This window comes from Brachypodium distachyon, chromosome 3 (genome assembly GCF_000005505.3).
Source record: "Brachypodium distachyon strain Bd21 chromosome 3, Brachypodium_distachyon_v3.0, whole genome shotgun sequence".
Lineage (NCBI taxonomy): Eukaryota > Viridiplantae > Streptophyta > Magnoliopsida > Poales > Poaceae > Brachypodium > Brachypodium distachyon.
In genome coordinates this window covers 42,322,378-42,343,669 of record NC_016133.3, presented here as the reverse complement: position 1 = coordinate 42,343,669, position 21,292 = coordinate 42,322,378, and the positions used below count along the sequence as shown (strand labels likewise).

Here is a 21,292-nt window from a genome sequence, read left to right as displayed (position 1 = left end):
TATATACAGTCATATTTTGGCAAATTTGAGACAAATAATATGGGTCAGAGGGAGTAGTTAGAAAATTCGGTTGAAACCATTATGAGGGGAAATCGTCGTACAGGATGTCAAGTCATTTTCTCCTTAATTTGTTCTGATGCTACTGTTTAAATTTCAGCACATTTTGACAAAGGGTTAAGGAGAAAATGACTTGACAGTCAAAATACCAGCCCAAAAACCATCCAGAGCTGAACCGAGGAAGAGGGTTATGACAAGGAGACCCTATCTTCCTGTGACTCTTTCTGATTTGTGTCGAGGCCTTTTCAAGCTTATAAACAGTGTTGAACTGAGGGGAGAACTCTAAGAACAAGCACAACGCTGGTCAACACCGGTGCTAAGAAGCTTTAGAACCTGTTCTAAACATTAGAGCAGTGAGGTGCTAAGAATTTTTTCTTAGAATCGGTTCAAGAACATGCGCCCGCTCTAGCTATAGGTGGCCATCGGGCAGGGCTTTCTTGAAATCGGGCCCGGCATAGAGTTAATCAGGCCGGCCCGGCCCAGGTCTCAACCTCAGGCCTTGGTCTGGCCTGGCACGGCCCGACTATCTTCTTTATCTTTTAGATTTTCTTCATTTGGGCCATCAACTCTAAAAAAATATGGCCCAACCCCAACGTATTTTTACATTTGACCCATCATCTCAACTAGTTTTGGCCGATCAACTCAACCAATTTTGGCCCAAATCCAAATTTTTATTTTACTTTTTGGCACCTTCGGCTTTAGGGGCATTGCTGGCCCCATCGGCCTTAAAGGGCCCGAGCTGGCCATCCCGGGCTCGGTGCCACGCCTGGGCCTGTAGTAGGAGTTTTTTTTTGGGCCAACCCAAACCCTATATAGACGGGCTTGCGGGGGCCGGACGAGGCCCGTTTAGAAGGGGCCGGACTATACCTTGCTATCGGGAGAAAAGCCCGGTAGCCCGACAGGCTTGGCCCGGCTGTGCCTGGCCCGGCACCAAGTTACCCGAAGCACGGCCTGTGCCGCGCCGGATTACATGTATGGCGCATTTACCTTCTCAATTCTGACCCAGCCCACCGTGTTTTTTATTTTAGCCCACCATTTGTTCTGGTTTTGGCCCAGCCCACCTTATTTTTCCTTTAATTTGGCCCAGCCCAACATATTGTTTTTCAGGGATCTGGTCGGCCAGGCCCGTTTATCCTGAGCCGGGCCGGCCCGACAGCCACCTATAGGGCGGACCGGGCCGTTTGCCACCTGTAGCTCTAGCGATTGGCTGACCTCGTGGGTCCCGCCCGAGCGCACCTCCTCGCCCCGCTTATTCTCAAAAAAAAAAAAATCCTCCTCGCCCCACCGCTGCGCGTCGTCTGCTCACACTGGGTCGCTGGCCTTGCTCGAGCGAAGGAGTGAAGATCTGCCGGGGGCTCCGAGTTTTCCCCGATCTTGCTGAAGGTTTCCCCTGAACTCCTCGCGTTTCATTTTTCCGCGAACTCCTCGCGATTCCTCCCTACTCTCCTCATCTCCAGTGGCTTGCGATTAGGGTTCATCCCCCCGACGCCGCCGTGCGACCACCGTCGTCCCTGCTGGTTCGAGCCGCGCCCCCGTCCAAGCTGGTTCGTACCTCCGCCGTCCGACCTGCTTCGAGCCGCCGCCGTCCAAGCTGCTCCGACTGTCACCTCCTGCGACATAACAACAGCCGGATCCAGTACTCCGACCACTGAACCAAGGTCTGTACTGCAGATTTTCCACCATCCCCCGTTGCATCCTCTACTGCAGTTTGTTTATTTTGCATGGCAAATGTGTGTATTTTACAGTGGCTTGATCTGTGTGAATGCGTGGAAAATTTGTGCAATGACTGAAAATTATATGCCATGTTATAGGGTGAATACCTGAAATCTATGTATAGCATGACGCCAAAAATATGCAATGTTATAGTAAAAATATGATGCGCATGCTATGGCAGTGAGTAATTTCGTTTGAGTTTTAACATTTATTTTGTCACGGCTCGCGATGACGCCCCTAGCCACCTCTCCCGCCGCCTACTGCTACCTACCACTACCTATGACCTCTCTCTTTCATATGAATAACATCACAATAACTACTGCTACTAATTAACAGGCACTACAGCGGACCATGGCAACCTACATGTTCTGTTTGGCCAACTTCTTCCAAATGAAGCACTGATGTGATTCTAGAGTGGTTAATAAGTTGATTGATGTAACAAAATCCAAGTGCTTTTTTTGCTCACTTGTACGATTGAAGGCCATGAGCCTATTTTGGTTTCTTTTCCTCAAAGCATGATGTAAACTATGCAATCCAAGCATGATATAGTCGTCATGGGACTTAGTTTACTGTGATTTAGTTTCCTCAAAGCATTTCTATGTGATATTTGTTTATGTGACTACTATAAATAAAGTTTTCTGATATTCATAATACGAATTAGCTGAGGCCTATATCATGTTATTTGATATTGAAGTGTTTCTTTTGACTCTTATAAATAAAGCAAACCCAGGAAATGAGTCACGCGGCTATCTACGCGATGGAGGTGGAGGTGGAGGGGCCGGTGGCGGTTGCTGCTGCACCGCCGCAGGGGGTTAGGATGGACGACGTTCCAGGGAAGTCTGGAACGCCGTTTGGACTGGCCTTTCGAGCTGGCCAGTTTGTCTGCGCCATCATAGCAGTCGCTGTGATGTCCAGCAGCGACTTCGCTGATATCCCTGCGTTCAGGTAACCTCTTTTTATTTTGTAACCACAAAACTATTTAATTCTTTTCACCATAACTAATGATTACTTGTTTGGATAGCTTTCTTGTTGCAGCGTCTGCTCTGCTATGTCTCTGGAGCCTCTCGATGATGATTCTGGACGCTTATGCGTTGTTGGTGAAGCGTCTTCTACGACATTACCGGCTCTTTCGCGTAATTACCGTAGGAGATGCTGTAAGTTAACATATCAGCTCTTTTCTCCTTGTTTGCTGAATTCCTAGTATTTGTTTGAGTTACTCATGTTGTTTGTTTACAGATCATAGGAGCACTTCTTTTTACCGCAGCTAGTGCGTCAGGTGGCTCGTCTGGCACATATAGCCTGCAGATCGAGATGTGTGGGACAAATCCCTGCACTAGTTACGCGACTTCGACAGTATTCGCGTACTTTAGTCTCCTCGCCCTTTTTTTTACTTTCTTTCTCAACTGTAGCTCGGCGGCAGCCAGAGGAGCAGGAGCAGCAGGAGCAGCAGGAGGAGGAGCTGGAGCAGCAACGGGAGCAGGAGGAGCTGGTGCAGCGTAGTATTTAGGTTATTAGTTTAAGTCCTAGTCATATTGTATCGGTGAATTGAGTGATCACTATTCCTGTATGGTTGACTTTTGTTGGATGTTTTCATTCCATCACGTGGAAGGGTGGGCTCAGAAAAAAATGCTTTAGTGTCTGTTTTTCTTGTTGGTCGGTTAATTACAGCATATGATATACATATCTGCTTCTTATGAAGTGCTGCTGGTTCCTAAAGCCATGATCAGGTCGAGAGCGTAAGAATCAACCAACCATTAATTTCACGGTGATATAACTTTGGTTCTGGATCGACTGGTTCCTTGGGATCACGGATATGAGGATCTAGCTCCTCGCCCTCAATTGCAAGAAACTCAGGATCCTGCATCTCTCCTAAACCATGGTGAGCCCACCCATGTTTGATGTGCATTATATAATCACGGGAAACTAACAATGCTTATGTCTAGGGTGAAAGCTAACATAGTAGCTTGTTTCCTTTTCTGCAGGAATTACCAGAAGGGGAGTGGTTCTGTTGCAGACTTGTAGTAGCTGCTCTGAGATATGCTCCTCCTTCGAGAAGATAATTTTATGGAGTCCAGCCTTTGTCGGAGTCAGATATTGATATCATAAGAAAGAAACATGAGTCGAGAGGTTTAAGCATGGCCACTAGTACAGATTTCAGAAATGCCATTGAAGATGGCAGTCTATGGCTTTACTCTGCTGTCCCAATTATTCATGTACGTGTTGCATTATTTTGTATTGGATATAGTCTCTTTTATATGTACTGTAAAGTGTTTTCTTCTGTTCTGTTTTGCATCTGATATTCTTGCCAGTGGCTGATGACATTTTGTACTGGCTGTGGCAGTTCGCCTCCTAGCACACTTTTTGTCAATGTGTAATACTAATTGTCGCACTTGTGTGATTGTTCTATCTTTGCAGCAATCTTTTGAGCCAATCAGAACTTCATATTGGTGGGGATCTAATTCCTGATAATAGCTATTTCTTTCTCCTTTTGCATTAGCTGCTAGAATTCCCCAAGTGATGTGGATAAGTAATAAAAATCATATGATGATTCTTTTTCTCTGTAGAGAATACTTTGAAGATATCCATCATGGGAAACATTTTAGACTTCCAAAAGAGAGGTACTGATGTTTTGACTTTTGACTCTGCTGCATATGGAACCTTTGCAGAAAAATATGCTAACGTCATAATATTTAGCACATTTGTTCTTGTAATGCAAACACAGTTCTGGTTTGCAATGAAGTACAGAATGATATTTGACCTAAGGTCCTATGTTAAAAAAATGAGTGCAAATTCGCCTTGTCAAATGGATTTCATGTTGCAATAATTGCTGGTACCCCTTGGCGATGTTGTTTTGCTTGATGATTTATATGCATTACAAACGTATTACAAACTCTAATAATTAACTCTGCATCTAAAACAGAATTGAACCCAAAAGGACTTTATACTATACGAGGTATATTTAGCTACCAAAGAAAGTATACTGTGTTTTTATGCCTTTCAGACAATTCTAATATAATTTATGGTCTTTGGGTGTTTAATCTGTATGAAGGACATACCTCTTATTTTTCTGCTATTGCCTGTAAAACCTACTGGCCTCTTTCTATAGCTTAGTTGTGGCAAGCTGTTGACAAGGGTTTGCCTGTGGTCTCATTTGCTCCAGAAGCTTAGGAATTGTACTGAAATTCATAGTTGTGGGTTGTATGTGAGTGGCATGGCTAATGTCTTAGCATTTCATTTAGATCATTGCTTATGATGTATATTTGGCATGGAGATTTCAGCTTCTCTTCATAAATAGTGGCAGCTATTATGGATAAGATTTCACCATACTATGTTGAAATCATCAAACAAAATAGGACCCGGTTAATATGCATCTGTTTATAGGTTGTGTGGCATAATGTTGTGATCAACCGTTTTGTTACTGTAGGAAGCTATGAGTAAGAAGCAGCAAAAGAGCAAGAACAATCAGTAGAAAGTGCATTCATTCTGGAGCTGCTCAAGACAGGTATTGTTATTTAGCTGTCCGTTTTTAGCATATTTTATTTTGTACAGGAGGTTTATTGGGGAAGCAGCATGGCCATGTGATTTGTGTGTGTGAGAGAGAGACTACAAAACTAGGTTACATTACTTATCATTGGGTATCCTTCATTAAGTGGATGTTTGTTTCATGATTCCATTTGCCAGGCCAATAAAATGGACTGGAAATGGTTTGACAAAATCCGCAATGACTAATCTAGTAATCTTAGCTTTGTGGGATTTAATCATGTTGTGCATGGATGCCTATATAGTAAACCTCTATAGCGAATCTGATATAATAAATAATCTGCCTTTAGGAGCTTTGATGCTTATATAGAACACCTCTAGAGTGAAACAATAAACGATGGATCTACATGAGATAAAAAAGGTTCAGGAGCTTTATTGTCTTATATAATTGTACGTCGTTTGGTTGTTTCAGTAATAAAATTTATTTTCCTTCCTTTACTGTTGAATTTCCAAGTTTCCTTTATTTCCTTTCTTATGTGATATCTAACTGTTTGGCCACCTTTTCTACTCTTACAGTTACTCCTGTTTTCTAACCGATTGAGTAGTCAGAGAAATGTTCACATATGTATCAATAGAAGCACGGTGGTTGATTGTCTTATGACCTCTATATTTAATGCATGCGATACTTCAGCTCTGCTGAAGATTTCCCTTTCATCAGTTGTTTCAGATGGATACTTTCCTTTGATGGTATTGTCCACCTCATGTTGTTTCTCTGTTCATTATCAGCATTTTCCGTTTAATGGTGGCCTTTTCAGATCACAATACACTTTGGAGTGTTTCAAACCCTTCAATTTGTTTATTCGTTTTCAGTTTAAGAAAAAGGGAATTTGGGTTTAAAAATATGTGTTTAGAGTCTACCACAATTAGGTATCAATTTGGTGTCGTAAATCATTTTTCTACTGTCCACTCCAAATCATGTTTATTTTTGTTCCTTAATCTACTTGAACAGATGAGATTTTCTATCTGGGGCAATAATCGTATTCGATATTTTTTACTTCTGTGGTTGCTATGAAGCCTTTGTGAGAGGATGCTTTTGTCAAAGCGTTTCAAGTTCTACATGTGTGCTCGCCATATTTGAAGAGGTTGTGCTAGATCAGCTTTTGATGCTTATATCTGCCCATGCTAGCTCCAGATTCGGTAGCAAGCAAGTCATCTAGACAAAATACTGGATAGCCAATATTACATATTTTTCATATTTTCCAATTCCATCTTTTATTCTGGTGTGAAACATAGAATAACCAAGGACATTTATTTCACTGCTGCAGAGTGTTGATGGGTTGAGTTGTGATCAGTGAGCAAATTGGAACAGTTTGAGGAGAACACTAGGACTTGATTTTTCTCTCTCAACAAGTATGAGGTAGCAGTCATTTTGCCAAAGATTGATTGTCATTTCTATGTTTCCTAATGATTAAAAGGTTGTTGAGGATCCGTTTGTTTCAACTGTACTTGAATGCCATGTTTATAGTGTATTGGATAACTTGGTAGTGTAAGAATCATATCATAAAGCAACTCTTCTATGGGGCTGCTCCACCTGCTAATGCCCCCTCAGGTACTGTTGTGAGCTGTATTTTAACTTTCATTCTGAACTTAATGTTACCTTCAAGTTTTCCTGACGTTACTGTAAAAATGGAGAATCAATATGTTTCCATTTGTAAATAAAGTAGGACTAGCTCATGCAGTCTAAGTTGAAGTTTTATTATTTTTCATGGGCAATGGCAATTAATGGAAAACATTCCATGAGTTGTCTTAGGTTTGTTTGGATTGGGATTTGAAGGTGGTAAAGAAGAAGCACGATATATAGTTTTTTGTGCTTGTTTCTGCAGAAAAAATGGGAGAGATGGTACACTTTGAGGAATTACAGTTGATCAAAGCTAAAGGTGCTTCACAAGGTAAAATATGTCCCTGGTATCTTCTCTTCTCAGAGCTTCATGTGCTCATATCAGTTGGCTTTTTTCTTTTTTCAGCTACTAAATATGGCTACATGGATAAATAAAAGGGTTGTATAAAAAATTCTGAATTTTAAACAGACAACCTTCACTTGAGTTTTTGCTAGCTTGCAATTACCTCTATCTTTTTCTGCCATTCAACCTAGCAGGAAACTCGAGTGAAATCATGCCGGGTTTATCTTTTTTCTGTTTAAAATGGTGATGTAAGAATTTAGGAGAATCAGGTTGAAACATAGCCTGATTTCACATCTTTAGAATAACTAAATCATGTAGGATTGGAAAAAAGTCACCTAAATCCATTTTTACCCGGAGAATTGGGTACACATTTTTGTTTAAAATATTTGCTCATCTTAGTGTTAGTTGGGTTTAAAACAATTTAGGATAATTGGATTGAAGGTTAAACTCCATCAAGGATTGAGGGTTGGAAAAGTTAGTTTTGGTCTGAACACACTGAAAGAAATCTAGAGTTGCATCTTTTAGATGGTTCATATGGAAACTATTAGTATATCAACACAAATATTCTAGAATCTGATCAAATACAGGACCTTTTTTTTACTTGAAACTATTAATACCTTCGCATTTAATACTGAAACTTTGAATTTAATACTGAAGCTCTTAATACTGAAGCTCCATGGTCAGTGCTAGTACTCGGGCAGACCACTTGACTTAGCTCAAGGATATCGATCACTGGCAGAGGGTATCGATGATACTTTGCAATGGCAGCTGCACGATCTGCCTTTATTAGTTGCCAATCTGACAGCAGATGTGATTGCTTGTATTGATCCCTTGTCCCTCTTCAATCTGCCTTTCTCTGAGCAAGCTTTCAGTGAATGGGAGGATGTTTTCCTGATCATCAATTCTACACAAGTGGCCAACATGGAATCCGACATTTGGAGCTGTCTGGGCGGCTCTTCCCTTCATTCCTCCAGAAGTACTACTTGAATCGTTTTGGAGATCTTCAATCCGACTTGGTTCTTGGCTGGGTTTGGAAATGTAAATGTGTTCCAAAACTCAAGGTCTTCGACTGGCTCCTCAGAAGAAGCTCAACACTTTTGAGATGATGGACAAGAGACATTGTAGAAAATCCGGTTCTTCTTGTCGTCTACTGCTCTGGAAGACACTGATCATCCTTTTTTCGGTTGCCCTTTCAGCATGGCTTGCTGGCGTAAAATTGGGATCCACTGGGATTTATGTCTTGGCATCAAAGACAGAGTGCAGGCTGCCAAACATCCTTTTAATGGCCCCAGCTTTATTATGGTGTTTATATGTGTGGCCTGGCATATTTGGAAGCAAAGAAATGACATGGTCTTTGATAGGAAACCCCCCTCATGTACTAGGTGGTTTATTAGTTTTAGAGATGAGCTGGTCCTTTATTGTATTAGGATCAAGGAGTGTCAAAAGTAAGCTATTTTGGACTGGTTGGATACTATTGGCTAATTAGCTGTTGAGTGCTTCTTTGTCTTTGTGCCTTCCCCCTTATTTTGCAAATAACGTTCTCTTGTAATTAGTATCCTTTTACTTTAATATGAATCACTGTCGGAGCCTCTCGTACGGTTTCTTTTAAAAAGAAAACTGACGGCAGATAACTATGATTACACGTATATCTTGATTCTGATCTTCCATATTGTTTCCAGAACTAATCATTTTAGAGCTTCAATCTGTTTTACTATAAAATGCGCCTTGCTCTCGGATCTTGGACAGGATATTGAAAACTATTTTAATGTAACATTGCATCGACTTAAACTGATAGGAAGATGGTCACTCCCACGGTTACTCAGAGGTTGATGGCTGAGGCCTTCCGACGTTTACTCAGAGGTTGATGTTGTGAGCGGCTGGAAAATTGGCAATGCTGATATGGATGTTGTGGCGGTGATGAAACTACAAGTGTTGGGTCTATTTTTTTGGTTTTCTGTTGTATTGAAACCATGTGTAAAACAGTGTGTTCAGGCATTTGAATGTGGTGGCTTGTAGGGCTGGTGCTTTGAAGCCTATGAGTGTTCTTAAATTATGTAAAAGCCATTATGGTTTTCTTTATTGAAACCGGAAACCGGGGGCAGCTCCTTTTGATCCAAAAAAAAAATCCAGGTTGAAATAAACAACAAGATGACACTGAAAAGATCTAGCGCAATTTACTTGTTCACAACACAACTGTTCAACATAGAAAGCGAGTCTGTTACCGAGCTGCTCACAACCCTAGTTTTGAAAACCGGAGCGGACCGGCGGCCCGACCGGAAAAAATAGGAACCGGAGCCATGTGCGGTCTGTTAAGCGCATGGGACCGGACGGGCAAGCGGACCGGGGGAAACCCGGGTGAACCGGGCGGTTTTCTCAAAAACCGGTGAACCGGACGGTTTGGCCCGAACCGCCTGGTTCAGTTGCCGTTCCAAAATCGCAGGCTTCTGGCTGCATGCAGTCGGGCCGCCGATCGATTCCGCGGCCGCCTGCCGCCGGTGCCGCTCCCTTCCCGTCTCGCCAGCTTCCTGGCCGCGCTCCACCAGACCGCCGCTCGATTCCGCGGCCGCTCGCCGTCGGCGCTGCTCCCTTCCTGCCTCGCCCGAGCTCCGTCGGTCCTCGCTCGATTCCGCGGCCGCCGGTGCCGGCACTGCGCCCCGCTTGCTTCCCGCCTTCCCCGCCTCCTGTTCCCTTCCCGTGAAGAAAGAGGGAGGAGATTCCCCTGACCGCTCGAGCAAGAGGAGTGTCGTGGTGGTGTCACGGCAGATGCCATAAGATGACTTAACTTGGGGCCGATGGGCGAAGGAGGATCTGGAGGAGGGAGGACGTGAAGGAAAACACGCTCAGGTTACACAAACACGCACAGGTTTACCCAGGTTTGGAGCCCTTTTGTCGAGGTAAGACTCCTACTCCTATTTTGTTGTATTAGCCGAGATAGACAAACTCTACAATGGCGCTCCTTGAGCTGTATTCTTGAGGAAGAAGAAAAAGAAGGGGAAAACCCTAGATGCCTAAGTGCTCCGTCCCTTTCTGCAGAGGGGTAAGGTTTTATTTATAGGCCGTCCATGTCACACTGACATGTGGGCCGAGTCCTAACGTAACCTTCCTTGGGCCCTGCCGGGCACGCGGCTTGGTTCCCTCCTGGTGGCACCGTAGGGGACAAGACAACTTTACTTTTTCCTGGCACCCTGCAGAAAGTACCGCTATCCTCTGCCGGCTTCCGTCAGAGATTCTCTTTCGGTGCTTCTCTTGTGCAGTCGCCTGGCACCGGTACGTAAGCGGCGACCACCTTTTCCACGATAATGATGACGCTGCTTTATCCTCTGCCGCGTGGTGAGGATAAAACCGTTGAGAGATCTCTGCGTGGGCCGAGATCAAGATTGCTCGTCCTTATCCTGCAAGCTCATAAGACAATCATAGTAATGTCGGCATACGTCCACGATGCCGGCTTGATGTTAGTTTGACTTTACAATGCCGATATACATAACCATGTCGGCTTTGCCACCATCATCTCGGCTAGTGTTGTGTCGTCATGACCCTACTCGGGGTCATCCCCCCGACACTAGTCCCCGAATCTGTTGCGGTCCGGCAGGGAACAATGTTGGGCCACGACAGTTTCCCATAGACAAACCACCAAAATCCGCTAGGGCTTAGCCGAGAACGATGCCGAGACAGCCCCGAGTTCTCCTAGCCGAGATCAACTCATTCCGACATTCCGGGTCGGCGTGCTTAACCAGTCGCTAGCCGAGATTCTTTTTTTCTCCATGGCCGACTGTTGAAAACTTACTTCTGCCGATATAGAGGCCACCTGTGACTTGGACTCTGCACTCCTCTAAACTAACGGGAGGATAAGATCCGATTTACTGCCGGTGCGCTTTTTTAGGCGAGCATAGCGTTCCATCGGCCATCAAAGCCAACAGAGCCATGAAGAGGGGAATTTCGGTTCCCACGCGAACACTTATCCTCCCGGATCCGACAGGATTCTCTGTCCCTCGCCTTGCGGTAACCAAGCGTATGCGCTTTGATGGGAATAACTGCCCCCAAGTCGTGCGCATTCTTCCCGTTGGCCATGGAGATAGTGGGCGCGGGGGATCCGCGCCCCATTACTGCGCCGTGAGTATAAATAGAAGGGAGGGGCGAGGGTAAAAAACCCTTTGCACTCTTCGTCTTCCTCGTTCTCCTCTGCCCCTTTGCTTTCTGCGCACTCCGCCGTCGCTGCTAGCTTCAAGCTCCTCTGCCGCCACGGTTCCTAGTTCTCAGCCACCAAGCTTGCCGCCGCCAGCTCGCGCGCGCTCGCTTGGCTCTCCGCCGCTCTTCCTTGCTCATTCAAGCCTCGCACTAGGACCTTCTCCCCAAAAAGGCAAACCCTAGATCTACTCCTAAATCCATGGCTTCTTCTTCCCGCAACCCTGCCGTCGACCCTGCTGCTCAGCAGGCTGAGGAGAGGACTGGTTCGGAGCGAGCCGGCTGGGAGGGCTCCGATGTCACTCCGGCAGACATCGAGTGGCTCCGTCGCTCCCGGCGGATTCCGGAGGACGTCGAATGCCGGGTTCCCGGCGATGAGACCGTGCCGACTCCGGAGCTTGGTGAGCATGTCGTTTTCCTTGCTCACTTCAAACGCGGTTTCGCTCTTCCTGCTAGCGATTTTCTTAGAAATTTCCTAAAAATTTTCGGCCTCCAGCTGCACCACCTTTCGGCAAATGCCATCCTTACTCTTTCGGCATTCGTCACCTGTTGCGAGGGCTATCTCGGCCTCTGGCCCTCTATTGACCTGTGGGCTAGGTACTTTATGTTCCGGCCCCAAGTTCTTCCCGACAAGGAGAATCCCGATGCCGCTAAGCCGATGACCCAATGCGGCGCCGCCACCGTTATACCTCGCCGAGGTTCGGCCTTCCCTAAGATCGAGGGTCTTGAGTCCTGTAAAAATTGGCTCAAGACCTTCTTTTATGTCAAGAACACCTCCGACACCGACAGAATCAACCTACCGGGATTCGAAGTCGGCCCGCCGGAGGAGAAGAGGAACTGGACGTACGATCCGAAGGAAACCCTCCCGGAGGTCAATGAGATCCACGCCGGCATCCTTGAACTCAAGGACAACGGGATGACGGCTGACGACTTGTTGGCCACCTTCATATACCGGTGTCTATATCCACTCCAGCGCCGAGTACACAAGATGTGCTTCTATGGCAGCCAGTTTGATCCGGACAGAGTGTCAACCTTCAAGCTCACTCATGCTGAAGCCCGGCACCGGGTCAAGGCGATCGCCAAGACGAGCATGTCGGAGCGATGGACATGGGGCATGCCGGCATTCAGCCGGGATCGCCGCGCTCCTCCGGTAAGTTTTTGTTCTCATTTAATTCCTGTTCGCATCCGACATATGGTTATGCCGGCATTTACCTGACGAAGGCTTATCTCGGTTCAATCTGATCTTTTTATGCAGAGGTTCTCTCTTCAGCGCAACGAGGACGGGAATTCCCGGACAAACGCTTCGCGGCCCCGCGCAGGTCCATTGACGCCGAGGACCCGGACTCCGAGGATTTCATGCCGATTGCCCATGCCGGCCCTCGTCGCGTCGAATGTAAGGATCTCCAACACTTTCTCGCAGTCCTTATAGTATTCGTCGCCAAAATACTTATTCTTGCTCTATCCCGGAAATAGCCGACTCGGGTGAGCATGCTGCTGAGGCATCGGACCCGGTTGTCGCTGCAGCACTGGTCCGAGAGAAACGCGCAGTCGTGAAGCGCCCCGCCGAAAAAGATCTTCCGCAGAACATGAAGCAGAAGAAAACTGCAGCACGTGGACCCAAACCTAAGCCCCTGGTTGCTTGGTAAGGCCGATATTACCTCAACCATCGATGTCGGTTTCCTTCTTTATTATTATGATAGCGACTAACTTTTATTTCTGCAGGGCGGCTCTGACGGCCACGCAATCTCAGACGTGTATCGCGTCTGAGATTCTGGCGGCTCCATCTCCCCGTGCCGAGGCTGTGACCCAAGCCACGGGTGAGACCGAGACCGCCGTGGATCCGACATCGTCCGTCCAGGATGTCGGCCCGAGCATCGATGCGCCGAACGTCGCCTCAGCCGGGACCTCGGCTGCCGGGACTGCTCCTTCAGCGGCAACCGAGACGTTGACGGAGCCGCAGGCTATCGAGACTGCGCAGCAGCCGGCAACGGGGCCCCAAGAACCCCAACAGCCCCATCGCCGCCACCGCAGCTGCAAGCCACTCAGCTTACTACTGCAAAGGCCAAGAAAGCCAAGAGCTCCGCAACTCCGACGGGATCGGCGCCTCCGGGTTCGTCTGGCCCGCAGCCTTCCGGAAGGCACCAGGGTGTTCCCCTCCGAACAACCAGCGGGCACAGCTGGGGGTCGCTGGGCCAGTTCGTAACGGACTGGAACAGCGCCGACAATTACGAGGTGACCTCCGGCACCCTTCAGTCGGCTCGGCAAAGCCCCCTGGTGGGACCTCCAGCTGCAGCAACTCCAGAGTCGGTGGCTACTCGGATGTACCAAGCAAGGGTGGCCTTGTTTCAGGCCAACCGTTCTGCAGAGGTACGAATAATTCCTTAAAATATTTTACTTTTAATGCCAGTATAGTATCCATACTCCTAGTCCCCGAGGTTTAGGGCGAGTAAGAATTAGTCGGCCTGAAGCTTATCCCCTTAAAATTTCAAACACTCTGCAACACTTAGAAACGTCAAACACTTATTCCCCGAGACTCAGGCTGGGTTTAGAATAGTCGGCCTGAAGCTTTAGAAACTTCAAACACTTATTCCCCGAGATTCAGGCCGGGTTTAGAATAGTCGGCCTGAAGCTTTAGAAACCTCAAACACTTACTTCCCGAGATTCAGGCCGGGTTTAGAATAGTCGGCCTGAAGCTTTAGAAACCTCAAACATTTACTCCCCAAGATTCAGGCCGGGTTTAGAATAGTCGGCCTGAAGCTTTAGGAACTTCAAACACTTATTCCCCGAGATTCAGGCCGGGTTTAGAATAGTCGGCCTGAAGCTTTAGAAACCCCAAACACTTATTCCCCGAGATTCAGGCCGGGTTTAGAATAGTCGGCCTGAAGCTTTTAATTGTTGACTTCGTACTGCACTAAACTTACCGGTGAATCATCGTTTTGCAGTCCTGTATGAATAAATGCACCGCTACCTTCAAGACTTTGCTAGCAAAGTACAAGAAGTTAGAGGCGGAGCACGAGGTTTTGAAAGCCGATTGCGAGAGCCGGAGTAAGTATATCTTACTGTCATAAGATCTTTGCCCGAGTATCAATTTGCTGCGAAAGCTAATATGTGCTCTTGTTCATAGCCGGGAACAATGCCCAAGTGGCAGAGCTCCTGAAGCGCGTCACCGAAGTCCAAGGTATCATTTCCTCCCTGTTTCGGGTTTCGCCCAACTTAAACTCCAGCCTCTATAATGTATGTCTGCCAAAGAGATGAGAAGACTCGGCTAGCAGAACAGCACCGGGAGGACGTGGCTCGGCTGCAGGCGCAAATCGCGGCGCAAGCGGAGGCGCACAAGACCGAGGTGGGTGAACTCACCTCGACCCTCTCTACCCAGGCTGATGAGAGGATCCGTTTGGAAAACCAGGTTAGCTGTCCCTGCCTCTTCGCTCAAAAAAAAACTGTCCCCGCCTCTTTCGCTAAAAAAAAAACTGTCCCGATCGATTAGGCCGACCCTGAGTCCGTGCGGCCGCCTGCTGCTCGCCAACGACCCGCCATGGACAAGCAGCTCGCGCCGCCACCGCCGCTGCTCCCCTCGGTAGTATGCATGTTGTTACTCCAAGTGAACGATCGACCCTTAATTGGGAATTTCAGTCAAAAGTTGAGGTTGAATGATATCATTATTAAACAGTACTCCCTCCATTCCATAATTCTTGTCGAAATATTACATGTATCTAGACATTGTTTAGGAATAGATACATTTATTTTTGGGCAAATTTGAGACAAAAATTATGGAACGGAGGTAGTAGCATATCTCGACAATTTCCCCTAGGAAGATTTCTATTGTCCGGAGAACGAATGGAATTAAAATCCACCATCATCATCCACAGGCTATTCCGAGGAATATCCAAACTGTACAACCTGAACCAGGCAACGAAATTCTCACGCTCAGCTCCATAAATATTTTGCCAGAAAGAAAGAAAGAACCCCACACACACACCCCCGAGGCACCCGTAGAAGGAATCACGGCAGATTTATCTACTCTTTGGACTCTTGCGAATAAGCGGATGATCAAAAGATTGGTGCTTAGTTTCTTGCAAACAAACGATAGCACAATTTGAAGTTCGAGGAGCCATCTGCTTAGCATCCGAGTTGATACCACGATGTTCCAGTTCAGCACACCAATTCTTAGCCATGAAAATAAGCAAAACACGCACGCACCACGACAGCAGAAAGATACAGTAAAAGACTAAACGCTGGACGAAGCACCGCCGTCCATCTGATCCACCGGCTCTGACTGAACCGGCGCAGCTTCAGCTTGTCCACAGACACCTCGTTTTGCAGGCACACCACATGAGTTCACAGCAATGCTTTGGACTTTGGAGCAGCTGCACAGGGATAGGCGCCTGAAAGTTCTATCGAGGCTGAACATGAGACACACGGCCCTTACCAGCCCCGGTAGTATTTTGAGACCATCATATTTAGTGGACCGAGTGCTGCGCCTGAGAGAAGATGGATCCAGAGAAATGGTCGTCTTTGCTTTTCTTTCCCTTTTCTTAGTTGGAGTGGCAAGTAGAAGCAGCAGAAGTCCCATCATAACCGTTTAGCTCCAAACCACACAAGACGATGGCCTGATCATGGAAATAAAAAGAGTTAATAACACCCGTGGTACAACAACTTGTCTTTCACGAGCGGTTTTATACAACAACTTGACCAAGTTTCGGTATACTCATTTGATATTGTAGATATTAGTAGATTTTTCTAAACTTTGTCGAACTTAAATAAAAATTTCGGAATTTATATTGAGCGAACGTTCGCTTTTTAGTCTCTTGGAGCGCACGATCTGCTGGACATCCGATTGAGAAGACTAGTCTGAGATCGCGCCAGGTGTCTTATGTGGTGACAACTTTAGTTCTGTAGTTGTGGCAATTGTGGTCTGTGAGGTTGGCAACTTTACTTCTGTGCAGGTGGCAATTTTGCCCCGCCGCGCCAGTAGACTTGAGAACGAACGTTTAATTCCGTGGGGAGACGAATTTAGTTCTGTGGGGGTGGCGACTATAGTTTGTGGAGGTGGCAACTTTATGCGGATGTCAACTTTACCAGTCGTGCCGGTACACCACGAGCGAACGTTCGCTCTCTATTTCATCGTCCCAATAAAATTGACTTAAGACAAATTTAGTACTTTCTCCGTCCAACAAAAGATGTCTCAAGTGTATCAAAGTTTGGATGTATCTATTCATGACTTAGTGTATTGATGTATTCAAATTTGGTCAAAGTTGAGATATCCTTTGTGGACGGAGGGAGTACTTCTTATATTTATGAACGGGGTAATATAAGAAAATATTCATGACCAAATAACTTTGAAAAGAGATATTTATGACCAAATAACTTTAGAAAGAAATATTTATGACAATATAAGAAAATATTGACCAAATAACTTTGGAAAGAAATATTTATGACCCAATAACTTTGTCAAAAATACAATCAAGACCAATTCAAAGCGGTAATTAATTCCTGCAGCCTATAGCCTTCAATCTTCCCCCCCCCCCCCCCCCTCTCTCTCTCTGTGTGTCCTAACTTTGGAAGAAATAATAATCATATTCAAGGCGGTAATCAATTCCTGCAGCCTATAGCCTTCAGGCTTCCTCATATACACCTACCAATCTCAACACAAAACATCGATTGGGCCAAGCATATGCAAAACTAAGATATTCTCAAAGAGTGATACTGTAGTCATCATCGACCGCCTACATGGGGAAGTGCACGAACAGCGTCCAGCCACTACTGCTTATTCTTCTCTTCCTAAGCTTTGCTGCTATTCATGGGCAATGTAAGTGACATAGAACACAGTATATTTTCTTCTTTTATTCCCTCTTTCTTCCCTTGTTTTTCCCCACAATTCATTGCTTACCCCTACTAGCCAGATATGATATAATTTTATCGTGATGTGATCATGTGTACAAACAGTAACGACATTTTTTTTTTTATAATCCTGTAGGCAGAGACATAGAAGCGGGCACCGGCGAAAACAAGAATCATAAAGGTCAAGTTGGGTGTTTTTTTACTAGCAATATCCCAATCTGCGACCCAACGAAAACTAAGTGCTACTGTTGTTCAAAAGGTTGGGATTGCTATAAGACGTGGGATGAGTGCAAAGCCAATTGCATCCCTGGATCCTCCTCCTTTGCACTTCCATGAGACTGGCTTATTAGCATGAGCTAGAAAAACAGGGGCAAATAAGATAATAAATTATTCTTAAATATACAAATTTTAAGAAATCTTTCTTTGTTGTTTCGCTATTGAGGACCTGTATGTGTCACGGTCGTTGGGCCACATATCTAACATGACATGTATGCATCTCTTACTTGTCAAATCATTATTTTTCTTAAGAAATATGGTACAGAAATAAAATTTCACAAACACGCACGTACACTCACCCCTATAAACGCGCGCACGCAAACCCTACCCCTATGAGCATCTCTGAGAGACTGAACCGACCGTCAGCTCTTGTGATTGACGAAGTCTTCACGGATGCCTCGCAGTGGACAGCCATACATCACTACCGCTGAAACAACCAGGACGGTTAAAGACAGAGGCGAGGCACTGGGCTGAGTACTGGGTCGAATTCTTGGGGATTCACTGGGCGCCGTCTGCGCATGGACCGCAAATTTCATTCAGAGCTGCTGCCACGGAGCCTAGCCCGGTCCGAAGGCCGAACGAACCTCTTTAGGAGGCTCCGCTCGGGCAGTCGGGCTGGAGGATACGCGAACTTGGCCTGGCTCGCCAAAAGCTCGGTCCAGCTCGTTTGCCCAGCCTGCTACCCGTCTGCTTGAACACTTGGACCAGATTTTATTCGCTCAAAAAAAACATGACTGGACTTTTACTTCGGTGGATTGGGTCTCTGTTTTTCCAAACACTAGTTCTCAAAAATAAATAAATAAAATACTGCTTCCCCTAGCCAAACCAGTTTCAGATCATACGCCTGTCGTTACTCAGAAAGCAATAAAAAGAAGTCTGAATACCATGTCAAAACAATTGAATCCCGACGAATATTCCAATTTGCTCACGTGTGCTACTGGTAAAGCTATCTCCTCTGGACGCTGATTTTATGGACCTGTGATCTAGGGCTCACGGTATCCTTCAGCGTTCGATGGAAGCATCTGGGTTGGTGCTGGGGGCAAGCGGTGCCTTTTAATGCAAGATTAATAACTTAGTCTGCTGCTACCTATAAGTCTATGCCATGTCATTTTAAAGCCTTCATAAATAAGTGTCAGTATAATAGGTTGGCTATACGCTGGCTATTAGGTTGGCTAATAAGTATTGAGGTAATAATGTTGGCGGTGCATGAACTTGGCATGCATGTGCAAACTGATGCATCAAGTGAAAAATTGGTTCGTTTGGGTGCTTAAACTTGACAAGCGGGTGCATTTTGGTTCAAAAGGGTCAAATTGGGCCAGACCAAGGCCACGCCGAAGAGCACACGCCCCAAGCGCACGGGATTTTTCGTTTAACCCTTCAGTTATATGGAATTGGTACATCTACTCCGTACCGGTTTGATTGAATTAGGGAGGAGAAATGAATCGAAATACCTATAACAGAATCCCCATCCGTCCCATTGCACCCTCAATATCGCCGGCCGCCGTCCATCGCCATGGCAGCTTTGAGCACGTGTAGCTCCATACGCCACCCGAAGTACGGACCTCTCCCACTGATCAAGTGCACCAGCTGTGCGGTTCCGCGTGGTGGAGAGGTATACGTCTGGAACGCCGGTGAAGAAAATGCGTGATTTCATCAAGTGCGGCAATCACGATGTAAGATCTTTTTTTTTTCTCAGCAATTTCTGCTACTTCTCCTTCGGTTTTGTGGTCCGGTAGCCGCAGTGACGAAGGCGTCTACCTCCCTCCCTCGCCGTCCCCGTACATGATGTCGCCTCACCTCGAACACGAAGGAGAAAGGACTTTGTTATGTGTAGATAAAAAAATAGCAGGAACTAAATGCAAAGTTACCCTCCCGAGCGAACATCTTGTGCGCCTCGCGTGTGCTATTTGCCTACGTGGCACGTCACATGGCCTTGTGCTGACCCGGTTTGATCTTTTTGAACCAAAATGCACCTCCGTGTCAAGTTTGAATGGAAGGAACCATTTTTCCACCTGATGCACCAGTTTACCTCTTAAGTATTTAATACGTTTCTCCGACGTGGCTACGCCGGCTCTCTGGTGGACGAGCTCCCGCGGCTTGTCGACGCGATGCTTCGGCCGCTGAGGCGGGCCTCGCCTCCGCTCCCTTCAAGCTTGACTTGCCCTTAACCTTTTCCCGCTGAGACGCAGAAATCATTTGTGGTGTTCAGTATTGATATCTAGGTGTCTCGTGTTATTAACGAGTACTGCAACGGGCGTATTCCAGAACCTGATGTTCTCGCAACACAAGAACAAAGTTTGGTATGCATGTTCATAATCCTGTTATAGAAAATTTGAATGTACATTGAGCCATCTCAGTGTGCATTTCTCAGTTCTGGACAGGAATTTATGAAAGAACCTGATATTTGTTGTTTTCTCCTACCAATGGGCATGCAATGGTTATACGAGTAAGCATGTTTAGAGGACTATCAAGACTAAGTAGTTAAGTATTTAAAATCCTGAAGACTATATTTCATTGCCTGTTGTATCATGTATGGATCATTTTGGTTGTACCAAAAAACTAAGAAAAATTTGTTATTTCCTCTTGCTGATGGTTATATTTACAGGCCATTACAATAGGTTAACAAGGCTTTGTTAGAGTGATCTCCACCCGTGTGGGCCCAACGGCCCACCGGGCCCTTAGATCTATAGCGCCCTGATCGGGGGTGCCCAACCCATTATGGTTGGCGGCCCCCGTTACACTGCGCGATATAAAGAGGTGGGGGCCGGCGGCACACAACACAAGGTTCGTCGCTGTGCCGCACACCCCACCGAACAAACCCTCTACCGATCTAGGGTTCCGCGCAGGAGTAACGGGAAGCTCCGCCTCCCGCCGCCGCCGTCGATCCCCGACGTCGTCGCTCCCTCGCCGTCGCTCCCTCGCCGTTGTCGGGGGGATGACCCCGGGTAGGGTCATGGCGACACAACTCTAGCCGAGATGATGGTCTTATCCTGACCACGCGGTGCAAAGTAAAGTAAAGCCATCATTATCTCAGAAAAGCGGTCAGCGCCGGCGTACCGGTGTCAGGTAACCACGCTAGAGAAGCACCGAAAGACAATCTATGACGGAAGCCGGCAGAGGATAGCTGTACCCGTTGCAGACTGGCAGGGAAAAGTAAAGTCGTCTTGTCCCCTACGGTACTGCCTGGAGGGAACCAAGCCGCGTGCCCAGTAGGGCCCAAGGAAGATGACGTTAGACTCGGCCCGCATGTCAGTGTGACATGGACGGCCTATAAATAAACTCTTACCCCTCTGTAGAGAAGGGGGGCGCTTAGGAGGAGATCAATTAGGCATCTAGGGTTTTCCCTTCTTCTTTCTCAAGAATACAGCTCAAGGAGCGCCATTGTAGAGCTTGCCTATCTCGGCTAATACAACAAAGCAGGAGTAGGAGTCTTACCTCGACAAGAGGGCTCTGAACCTGGGTAAATTTGTGTGTGTTTGTGTATTTTGTGCGTGTTTCCCTTCACGTCCTCCCTCATCCGGATCCTCCTGTGTCCATCGGCCCCAAGTTAAGCTATCCTATGGCATCTGCCGTGACACCACCATGACAGTTGGCGCCCACCATGGGGCCAGCAGCGGCGCTGGCTGGAGTTTTCATCCGGACGAGAAGTTTCCTCGTCACCGGAGAGCGTGTGGTCTCCCGTTTGGTCTAGAGATTCGGCTCTCTGGGCTTCATCGACAACAACGCGGGCTGTTTCAATGGCACACCGCTTCCCTGTGCAGGCCGCTTCATCAATTTCGGCA

General features: G+C 46.5%; 1 long non-coding RNA gene across 21 annotated transcripts; it reads left to right on the top strand.

The window, feature by feature from the left end:
- Positions 1–1,310: 1,310 nt before the first annotated feature.
- Positions 1,311–8,803, top strand: LOC100844477. Of its 21 annotated transcripts, none has more exons than XR_001407162.2 (9): positions 1,311–1,440; positions 1,529–1,715; positions 2,492–2,715; positions 2,792–2,924; positions 3,007–3,649; positions 3,753–4,388; positions 5,195–6,667; positions 7,134–7,199; positions 8,084–8,803. It is a non-coding gene; the product is annotated as a CASP-like protein 16 (long non-coding RNA). The 21 variants fall into 21 exon arrangements; XR_001407163.2 differs by having other exon boundaries at positions 8,077–8,803; XR_001407155.2 differs by having other exon boundaries at positions 7,869–8,803.
- The last annotated feature ends 12,489 nt before the right edge of the window (positions 8,804–21,292 follow it).